This window comes from Thermobia domestica, chromosome 4 (genome assembly GCF_964235325.1).
Source record: "Thermobia domestica chromosome 4, izTheDome1.hap1.1, whole genome shotgun sequence".
In the NCBI taxonomy this organism is placed as follows: domain Eukaryota; kingdom Metazoa; phylum Arthropoda; class Insecta; order Zygentoma; family Lepismatidae; genus Thermobia; species Thermobia domestica.
Window position 1 is genome coordinate 25461891 of NC_137457.1, and position 12483 is coordinate 25474373.

Here is a 12483-nt window from a genome sequence, read left to right on the forward strand (position 1 = left end):
GAATGCAATGTCTCTCCACAAGACATCGACACTTACATTACTACTCGGGATGACTTACCACCACCAATTAGATCAGGTCTCCGTAAACTATTATTACAGTACAGATCTCTCTTCTCCGAGTACCCACGTCGTGTTAATGCGCCTCCATACAAAATTCAACTAAAAGATAACGAACCAGTTGTAGGACCTTGCTATTCTGTCCCACAAGCAATGCAACCCGAGTTTGAGGCCGAATTAAAGAAATGGTTACGGTTAGGAATTGCTATAGAACAGATGTCCCCATACAGAAATCCTATTCATGTTGTCAGAAAGGCCTCTGGGGGCGTACGTCCCGTTTTGGACCTCAGGGCTACCAACTCAAAAATTATTTCTCCACAAGCACAGGTTGAACCAATAGACGATTTATTACATCGTGTTTCACAAGCCACTTGGTTCTCATCTTTTGATGCGTCTAGTGCCTATTATGGGATCAGTTTACACAAAGAATCATATCAATGTACTAGCTTTGTGTATAAAGGAAGGCAATATTGTTTTACCGTTTTGCCACAGGGATTGAAGAGCAGTCCTGCTGTTTTTCAATCCGTTATGACTAATTTTTTCAACGACTCAACTCGTTCTTTTGTAGTTTTATACCTTGATGATGTTATGGTAAAATCGATCACGGAAGAAGAACACTTATCTCATTTAGAAAGAACCTTTGAAATTTTCAAGAGGGCAAATTTTTCCTTAAATTTTCAAAAATGTAAGTTCTTCGCACGGGAGATAAAATTTTTAGGTCATATCATTAGTGGCAAAACGATAAGGGTCGACCCTAAATTAAACGAACCCATTCGTTGTTTCCCGATTCCGAAATCAAAGAAGGCATTACAAAAGTTCCTAGGCCTCATAGGATGGAGGAGAAAGTTCGTACCAAACTTTTCTGGACTTACCGCTAAATTATATCAACTACTAAAAAAGGATCAAAAATTCACATGGAACGATGAAACATTGGAAACTTTCCATAAGTTAAAAGAGCTTATTAGCAATCCGCCTGCTCTAAGTCAGCCAGATTTCTCCCTGCCATTTCACATACACAGTGATGCGTGTATGGAAAATCTGGCTGGCTATCTTGCACAATATCCCGCAGGTCAAGAAGATCCTAATGTCATCGGATATGCTAGTCGACGGGTAAAGCCCTATGAGTTGTCTCTTTCAATATCTCAGCTGGAACTCCTGTCCGTCCTGTTCCTCTGTGAACATTTTGAGCAGTATATCATGGGTCGTACTACTTATGTCCATACGGATAACGCGGCAGTCACACATGCATTCACCCAAAAGAACCTTGAGCCACGAACCACCCGCATTCTATTGAAACTGCAGAAATTTGATTTAATTTTTCAACACTGTCCAGGCAGAGAAAATTTTGTAGCCGACACAATTAGTAGATACCCACCTGAGGTATTGCTTGAGCCCGAAACACATTATGTTCATTTTTTAACCAAAACGCAGGATGCTGATATTAATCTAGACTTTATTCGAGAAAATCAAATAACAGATGAATTATGTAAGAACCTGTTAAAGCAATATGAAAACAACCGTAATCTGGACAGAGTAACAATGTACTGTGGGTTAATTTATATTAAACCTTTGCGTATTCAAAAATGGCTCTTAGTGATACCGCAGAGTTGTATACCCCAAATTATCAATGTTGTCCATTCTACCGGTCACTTTGGAGTTCAGAAGTGTTATCGTTTTTGTCGAGCTATATTTTATTGGAAAAATCAAAAAACCACGATTAAAAACTTCATACGAAATTGCATAGAATGTGCCGAAACAAAGTTTACAAACCGTGCTATAGCTAAGCAGGAATATCATATCCAAGCGACCGTACCCCATGAGACTCTGGGGGTGGACCTTATTGGAAAATTGCCACCTAGTCAGGGATATTATTATATTTTATCTTTAACGGATATCTATTCTCGTTTCGTTACTTTCCTCCCACTGAAAAAGGCTCATACTAAGGAAATAATCACAGTATTAGAGAGACGATACTTTCATCTATTGCCTTACCCACAGGAATTCTTATCTGATAAAGGACCACAGTTCCAATCTAAGTTATGGCAGGACTTTTGTAACAAATACAAAATTAAACATAAGAAAACTTCCAGTTATTCCCCGCAGGCTAACGGCGTTACAGAACGTAGCCATAAAGAACTCAATAGGTTAGTTAGATTATGGTGTCATGAAGATCAAACTACTTGGCACAAGTACTTAGTCAAAATTCAGGATCTCCTAAATAATTCATATTGTTCCAGTATTGGCTGTACGCCTGCGGAACGCTTTCTTAGTTATTCTGCCGTTGATAGCTATAAGAAAGTGTTCCCATGGCCCAAAGAGTTAGATTCCGTAGATAACCGTTTCCGATACGCTGAAGTAGAGGTAAAATTAAAAAGTCATGCTCAACAGTCGTCAAACGCTATAAATCTGCAAGAAGGGCAATTAGTGATGTTGAAACTGCATAATTTATCCTCACTTCTAAAGCATGAGTCAGCAAAATGGATGAAAGTCTATACCGGCCCGTTTTTAGCAGTTAAATTATTGAAAAATTGCGCTGTATTACACAATCTAAAAGGTGAAAGTATCGGAACTCACAATTTCCAGAATCTTAAGCTTTTCAACTGTACTGAGGACAAAAAACGGGAACTTCTAACTCAATACCCAAAGTGAATGTTACACTGTCTCATTTGAGTGCATGAGAGTATGAGTGAGTAGTTAGTTTATTAGTATTAATACATGTTAATTCTATTCAACAAAATTTTGTTAATCAAACAAAATTTTTTTTAACGACGCCGGGGAACTGTAATGTGCCATTACAGTCTAATGAGATTATGTTTTTAATAGGAGGGTGCCCGAAATTTTTTGCACCGACTGTATCTGACGTTTAACAAAAAATTTCTGGCTGTTCATATAATTCGTAATATTGTTCGTTATTCTATTTCAAATTAACACGGAAAACTGTAAAAAAAAAAAAAATTCATTACGGATTATAGTTTTGGGAATCAATATTTTTATTTATATTTTAAATTAGTTATAAGTCTTGTATATGGATGTGTAAATGGATTATTACAATTCTTACGGTGTCAGTGCTATCCGAAAATATAGATCCACTATTGGATGGAACTTTCAGATTAAATAACCAATCTAAAATTCGACAGAATTTTCAGGACCACCCTTCACCTCTCTTTTAGATACCTAGGTCCTTCTAAAATCTAGTTTAATCCAGATTTTACCAAATTTTATTCGTTTCAAAGCCCCACCGCCAAAATGCTTAGTTTTGATTGGCTGATAAACCCACGCTATGATATTAGGGCGCAATTATTTCCATTCCATGCCGGGAAGTCTTGCTGACAATAGCCAGATTTGGACCTTCCAGCTTAAAAGTCAGAAATGAGGTAGAAAAGCTGCAACAAGGTAACATTTGGGAGTTTTTTAATATCTAACATCTCTGGAAGTCTCTAGGAGCCAAAAAACTATTAAATTTCATACAAAAAAAACTGAACTAAAAAGCTGAAATAGGAAGTGCAGTATAGTAACGCCATGTTGAGCAGATATAATGAGTGATGGACAGGTTCCACGAAGTGCATCAGTTTGCTAGTGGTTCTTAAATATCCACAGACAGTTTCGGAAGAGTGGTGTTTTTCCCTTTAAATACTTTTATCCTTAAAACTATTCCTGTTAGAGTTACGTTAGGCCTGTCCATCTATAGATCTGTTTATGTAGGTAGCGAGTGATTTTTTTTAATTACATACATGGCGGTATTTTTAGGTCTGTTTGTAGTGTTAGTAACCATCAGCATGTACGTGTAAATTTGCAGTAAGGGCTCCTATCAGACTCCCAAATTGGGAGTACGGCTTCCAGCGGGATGAGTTGAACATGTAGTTTGTTTCCGGGTTCCTGCCCCTTCAGGGCAGGGGTCCTATTGTTAGCCAATACTTCGATATGTCCCCTCGGGGGCATTGATTAAACAGTTAAGAATGTGATTTAGTAAATACAGGGCCAGTTGGCCCTGTTCCTTTCTTTCCCTTTCCTTTCGTTACCTTGCATAGAGCCGATTTAAAATGGTAAAATCTGTGAATGTTTTCTGTGTATATTTATTAGTATAACATGTATTAATGTAGTGTGTAGCATGGATGTGGCATGTATGTGTATATTTGTAATGTAGTAAACATTTTCTAGTATCAGTGGTAGTGGTAGTTAAGTGATGAAAGAGTGTGTGAGATGGTTGAGTATGGACAGTGTAGTATTTACTATGCGATATTTTTATTCCGTCATTAAGTGAACTCACACAATATTCAAAAGTGAACGTAATATAGTATAATAATTCCGTGTACAAGGTCACATTCAGTTGTTCAAGGGTTGATTATATTATCGCTAGCCTCTAGTGTCGAAAGTCAGTACTAACCGTCATTCTTCTGTCGAGGTACTTAGTGATTTAGTTTTCATGAAATTGACCTTTCTTTCCGAAATAAAACCTAGAAGGTATAATTCCCAGCCCATATGAATGTACAGTTAGGTCAAGTGACCCAAAATTAATATATTCTGAAAATTTCAACATTCTGCCTAGTCTAGAAATCGAAATATTTAAATAAATAAACAATACGTAAATTTTTAACAGAAGTCGGGCGATATGATGCTAGTTCTTCGCTTTGAAATTATATTAAATGTTCGTGTTTTCTTCGTGGCTGCAGAATAATTTTATTGTTGCTGCAGAATTTCGTAAACATTAAATATTATCGCGGATAATTCTATTTTCAGTGAACATACGTAGGATTTTTTTTTTTTCGTTCTTAATAAAGCTACCAGGTATTACATAGTTTTGTGTGTGTGTGGTGAAAGTCTTGAGTTCGAGTGAGGTTGTCGTGCGGTGATCGGAATGGGAAATGTTTGTAGTCATTATAGATTTTAAAGTGTTATGATGAAATGTGTAAATAGGCTGGGCGTAGATAGAGGAAACAGGGTGTTTGTGGAATATAGCGACGTAGTAAATGAAAAAGATGATGACATGAATATTATATAAATGTTAATATGAATATGAATATAAAGTATATGAATATTGTAGTAAATGAATATAGAATATAAGACACCCATATAGTTAAATATATAGTAGCCCAGTGAATACTTCGCCGCGTGTTGATATATAGATATTGAATAGATACGTGTAGCTACAAACATCTCAGGTTCTGACCCCTGCACCATAATATCACGCGGACCGGAGGGCGATATATAGTCGGACTATGGTAATACTTTGTAGTTTTATATGTTATAATAATAATCAACCATAGTAATACCATCTGATAGAATAGGTAGCATCATATAACCGATGACTAGACATATTGAATAATAAATTACGGAAAGACAATAGTTATACAACAGGGCTGTAGTGAATTATATTTTCTGGACAGTTTTAAAATAGAATATCCTGCTCCGTGAGATTTTTTTTTTCCTTCACGTTACCTACTCGGGCTAGCTTACAATGTTCATGGAGGCGACAGCTCTGACAGGGTTACAGAATCAAAACAATTAATTATTGAAATTTATTATTCGCGTACCCGGATGTCGACCCCTAGTCCCTTTAAGTATTTTCATTTCTTTTCTTAGTTTAATTAGACGAGGGAAATTAACGACATCCCAGACTGTGGCGTGTCTGCGCAGGGTAGCTATCGGTGAAGTTTGGCAATTGAAATCACCGATCCAAAATTCAGTTTATTTAATTTTTTTTATTTTGGCAAATCATTAATTAGGGATATCTTAGCTATTACTCTAATTTCATTACTATCCTGGAATCTTCTAGTTTCCAAGAGGTCGGATGATTTTTTTTTTCTCTCTTTTGAAATTCTAAATTAACGCCGTCTCTAACCTTCCGGAGGATTTCGGGGTCTGCAAGGGTGTTGACCGGATACGGTGAGTGGTGGGATTTCCCTAAAGCCTTTGTCTTTCCGAAAATCCCATCGTGGACACAGACTTGTCTCATCTTCGCAGACAGTTTTATCGGCTAGTTATTTGGTAAGCCGAACCCCTTTTGGCATGTTAAGAATATTTTGGCTATGGATTTTGTTGAGAGCGAAATTCGACTTCCATCTTTGTAGCGTTAGTTATTTCTCACTTAAGTCTTTGGCGCCCCTATTCTTCGTCTTCCTTCTTCTCTATCTCTCTCTCTCTGTCTTCATTTCTTCAAGTTTTTTTTTTTAACTTTTCCAACCTTCCCCCCCCCAAGATTTTGAACTTGTCGCTTACAATTTATTCAACGTACAACTCTGATCTGAAATTACCGGCTGAGACGTTGCAAGACACAATTCATGGATAGAGTAGATAATGATTGGGTCTTCCATCACATTTTGACCTATCGCCGAAATGAACAAAGACTTCGTAGTTGACGACACTTCGATTACGTTCTGTCACCGTCGTCCTCTTAAGTTATTTTTTAATCCATTGGTCACTTTCCTTCCGTTTTGGTTTTTGTTTACCTTGTAGTTGACCTGGGCCCAGAAATTGTATTTTAGGTTATCTAGTTATATCTTTAGGAATGCTCTGTGTTACGTGCCTGCCTTCCAAAGTTTTTTTTTCTTCATGATTTAAACACGAATTGATTATATAAGAGTGAAAAATTTATAGATGCGCGGTATCAAGTAAAAATCAATTTTCTTTTTTCATATGTAATGTCGGAAGTCATTTGTTTTGGGACAATGTTTGCAACCTTGTAAAAATTTTATTATTGGGGTGATTAATTTAAATGTGTGCGCATTTATAATAAATATATATATATAGAGAGAGAAATGAATACGTCGAAATGTATATGTAATTAGTATGTGAATATGATTTTAAAGTAAAAGTATGATATTAAATGTATTATGAATATATGTAAGAGCGCTCGTGTCTGTCCCCCTAAACGTGTATTGGTTGCTATAGTTTACCAGTAAGTTTCCGACGTATATAAGAATATAGATTTTGTCAAGAATGCCGCCGTGCACTCAAGTAATTTTCCTTTTCTTCTGAATCGATGTACATGATAACCTCTGTAATTATGTAATGGCATGTATTGAAAAGTAACGGCAGGTCTAAACGTAACCCACATCATAACGAATATTATCCCTGAACAACTAACCTAAAACCATTGTGGAAAGTGCACCTTGAATCCTTCTCACCATTCATATGTATCCTGTGACTTGACCAGTTTTTTTTTATCCTCAATTTGAACCTTTATACTCTGTACACCTGTGGAAGATTGTTTTTTTTTTTTTTAATCCGAACCATGTATACATATATACAAAAGTGTTTCTAAGGAAAGGTTTCATGACGTGTCCCTGTGTTGAACAAATAAGTAACTTGAAATTATTCGATTAATAAATTTGTGAATGGACTATCTAAGAGGAGAAACATCCTCTGGCGAAAGTGATTATTTTTTTTGAAATCCCAAGATGGGTATAAACATCGCAGTGTGCGAGTGCAGATATAAACTGCGAAGAGTTACAATCGAAATATAGTCGATGAATGTTTTTTTGTAAACCAATAGTTTATATATATATATATATATAGAGAGAGAGATATATAAATAAACACAAACTAAGTTAAATGGAGCGAAATGTTTTGGACACTACGACTAGTGCGTGATCTGTGATTTGAACGCTCAAAATCATTAATATTTTATTGATCAATGTGAGGTAGAGACTCATATAAGTTCTAATACAGCTAAAAGTTTTTTTTTTCCACTTTTCTTTCCTCTTTGTCCAATTTTTTTTTTAGTGAAATAAGTGTCTTTTTGCGTATGTCGCAAATTATAATTTTGCTTTAGCATGCCTAAGATATGATACATGTAATTATATTTTTTTTTTCATTTGTTAATAGGATTGAATATATAAAAATTTACTAAAATATAACACTTTGTATTCTATTGATATATAACCAAGAACTTGTGCGTTTAATATTTTCTTCATAATTATTTGTTTGTCTTTTCTTTTCACTATGAATGTAATAAACTATTTGTACCCTTGTAGCTAGTTGATTTTCCTTTAAACATATACACACTGTCCTGAGTGAGTGAGCGTGTGAATGCATGATAGATTTAATATAAGTAATTTTAGTGATATCATTTGTTGTATTAACATCTATAATATATGTGTCGTGTTTTAATATATGTGTTAAGGTAAATAACCTAGGTCATGAAGGACCGCTACTAATGGTTTAAATCGGCTCTAGGAGTGAAACAAAAATAGCAGGATGAGCCTAAATACGACATCCTTCTTCCAGGAAGTTGAAATTCTTATTGATACGATATGTAAATTTATATTGAGTTTACAAGTCTGATTTTTTTTTCTTTCCTCTTGGCTAATTCATATGTGTGGTCGATCCTAGAGAACAGAGTTCAGATGCTGGATGGTTATCAATCACCGGTCGGAATAACCGTACAAAGAATGATTTCACCTTTCTCGTTTCCAGGTCTAGGTCTGGGCAATCCCACGGTCGTGGTGCCTGGAGCTAGGTCTGGGTGATATGAGGGAACATGTGTCTATTCCGAAGCATTCCCAAAATTGATTAGTCGTTAATAACATTTAGAATGATTCATCTCTCAACTACTTTCCCGACCTTTTACTATATTTCCAGAATTATCCAGTAATCTGCTTTCTTATTAAAATACCCTATTTCTTTTCTTTCTTCTTTTCCTACCTCCTTCTTTTACCCTTCTACTTTCTTCTCTTTCTTTTCTATTTCTAAATGAAAGAAAACGGAGTCATGACTGAGAGTAGTCGCTATTGGCACGGTCAACAAGTTGTTTAGATGAGTTTTCTTCGGGAGTCCGATATGGAATAATCAACAATAACAAGAAAGTTTATTGGAATTTACTTTATTGGAAAATAATCCGGATTTCAATCAGTAGGTGATGTTTCGTAATCGTCCTCGTTAAAGAGAATTAATTTTAGCGACTTCTCTCCAGTACACTTTTATTATTATTATTTTTTTTTCGTTTTCTTTCATATATATATATATATATATATATATATATATATATATATATATATATATATATATATTATCTTGTTTCCATATCTGCAATAATAACCGAGTTGGCCTACGGGCTCCGGGTTCTATCATGTACAGAAATTATTCTCTAAATATTTTCTGTAATGTACAAAAGCTATTCGCTAAATATTTTTATCATATATAGAAAATATTTTGTCATATGTAGGAAAATATTGTCTAAATACTTTTTGTCATATACAGAAAATATTTTTTGGCATGTATAAAAAATATGTTAAAATTATTTTATAGGACATTAATCTTTGTTAAAAATGAGTTAGAAATCTTCGGAAAATATTTCAACTAATGTACCCAATAAATTGTAAAAATATTTAGAAAATTTTTTCTTCATTCTTGACAAATAATTTTAAAATATTCCATGTGAATCATTTTAGAAACCATCCCGTCAGCATTGTATAAAACGTTTCAAATACATTTTCAGTAATGTTGGGAAATCGTACCGAAAAAATTTTTTTGGAAAACTTTTGTAATGGCGAATAAAATATTTCAACAACGTTTTTGAGTGTATTCAGAGAATATTTTCAGTATTATTCGGAAAATATTTTCAACAACACATGGAGTATATTTCCTTAAGGGTAAGTACGCTACATTTTACGAAGGAAGATGATGGATGTTTTAGAAACGTTTTGAAAATATTTCATTGCTGGGGTAGTTTTAAATCGTGAAAATCGATGCAGCGCCGTGGAAAGAAGGCAAAGCTGTTAGAAGCAGATGCTGATACCTGCAAAAAGATCACATACATATTTAGTGCCTCCAGACCTGCAAGACTATCAACTATTGACTGCCAACAGACTGAACATGTTGAAGGTAACAATCCTACTTCATCTGCTACGAGTGGAATATAAACAGGAAAACTAGTTTCATGAATGCTTAAATAGTGCTCCCACTATCTCAGCTACCAATGTCAGTGTCAGAGTGGAAAATGAACAAGAAAGTTCCACTTCAATGAGTCTCAAATTTTGCGCTTCCAATATCAACTACGATTGTTGATGTCAAAGAACAAAATGAACAGAACAGCCCTAGTTCTAGTGATGCCGATTCCGAAGCCAGTTAAAACATTGAAAAGCATGATTCACCAGAAAACAGAACAACGAAATCTTTCATACGTCCACAAGAGGATGACATCGTCAAGTTTTTGAGTTTCATACCCATCAACGGAATAAAGTATATTATTTAATCCTGAGTTTGTTTATATACAAGCAGATGGCACCAACAGGGCTTGACTCTCATATTGTCCTGCTCAAAATACGTTTTCTGCAGCGTGTGCACAACTTATTCTGGAGATCGAACAAACAGGTTCTTTAAGGTTCTGTACACGACAAACGGAACACTAAACACGGTTATCAGCGAGTAAGAGAATGAAAGTTTTCCAAAATACATCAGACCAGCAGGAATGCTTACGTATCTAACGAAAATAAGAATAGGTTTAAGAAACTACTTCATCATGGACAGATAAAACAACGGCAGTATGAAATTGAGAAGAACAGATAGGTAATGAATGCATCGAAATGTCGAAGTGTTGAAACTCATTGGTAAAACAAGGCTCACTTACAGATGAAAATTAAATGAGGCAGCCTATAGACTGTAAGACACAGCTTTAGATCATGGAAACTTTTTGGATATTATTCTCTTGTTAAGCGAATTTGCTCTTCCGCATAAAAGCCATCGAGAAGAGTAAACAGACATGTACGAGAAAGTAATGATGATTGTGGTCACATAACTTCCAGAAAACACGGTGAATTATGTTTTGGATGCTATCGACACACTTATCAGAGAAGGTATTTCGAAAGAAGTCTCTCAAGCTGGAATGTTTTCTGTTCTATTAGACATTAATTAAGATGCCATTGCTCTGTTGTTTTACGATATATTGTTAAAACTGTTCTTAAAAAAAAGAGTTGTTACATTATGAAATGTATATATACTACAAGGCCAGTATCTTCGCGGTTTACTGCTGGAAGTTCTGCAGAAATTGATCCTTGATATTAAGAAGTGTATTGAAAACTCCGCCGTGGCGCAAGTAACATGTAGGAGAATATTCGAATTTTTCAAAACACCTATGATCAGTTACACGTACCGTGTTACACTCATATACCCTATATTATCATATTTGATCAGACAAAAAGTTGCATTGATTCTGTGTCATTGTTGTTCTGCTGAATGACTGTGCGGTATTTATAAATGAGTATTATCTGCTGATAGACATTTGGAAGATCAAGCGTTAACAAAGGCATCTTACAATTATTGCGGAAACAAGATGATGGAAAACACTGCTTTGCAGAAAAATTTGGTCATATTTGATCCAAGAAAGTGTTTTGTACACAAAGTTGACCATAACAATAAAGAATTGCTTCTACGAAAAATATTCAAACCAGAAGTTAGGCGTGTAGCTAAATGGAATATAAAAGATCTTATCAAGTTCAAAACAATTTTGACAGCACAAGTGTTCTTGAGAATACTTCAAGTGACAACCTCTCTGTTAAACTATCTCCAAACACAGGGTGCTAATGTATTGTAGTTGTATCGAATGGTGCAGGCTTCTCTATCCCAACTGAAAGTGTAGATAGTTGATTTCGAATTTGTTAAGAATGCAGCGTTAAAAATTGCAGAATGAACCAATTACAAATTTGAAGAAATGAAACGTGATTTCTTTGTTTCTACTCACCTGTCGACAACTCGCCTTCGAAGTTGAAGAAGGATGTTTCCCTATGAATGTGAAGATGAAGCTGCTTCTGATTCAGTGGCCAGCTACTGTATCGTAGCATTCAACACAATATTGGAAATGATAATTTCGAGTATTTCTTCAAGATTCAAGAAGAGAGATACTTTATGGATTGTTTGGACCCTAGAAACTTCAACCAAGTGAAAGAACTTCCAGACACGGCTTTCAATAAACTTACCTTCTGAAGAAACTCCAGTAAAGAACTTTCCAAGGACTGCATAGAAATTTTCTTTTGGACTTTTCAAGGAAATGGCAATTCTTGAAAGTCAGTCTTGATCACAAGTTCAATAAAAAACATTTCTTCACAAGGAAGGCGAGTGCAAAACGTGTTGCAAAAATTGTCCAATGTGTTCTTTTTTTTTTAATTTGCAGAGCTGTAATGTGTTCAGTGATGCGTATCCAGATTTGCTACTAGCATACAAATTTTTATTGACTTTGCCCGGAACTCAGGTTCATGTGAAAGAAGTTTCTCAAAACTGAAATACATTAAAAATAGGTTAAGGAATACCATGCCTCAGGAACATCTAGAAATATTAATGTTTACTCTATTGACAAGGACTTGTTAGAGAATGTTGCGACTGAAAAGGTGATAGACTTTGTATCAGCAAAAAGTAGTACTCTAAAAAGTCTGCTAATTTTGTAATATAGTATACGTATTCCTTGAACGTAATATTTTGAATAATTCACAATAA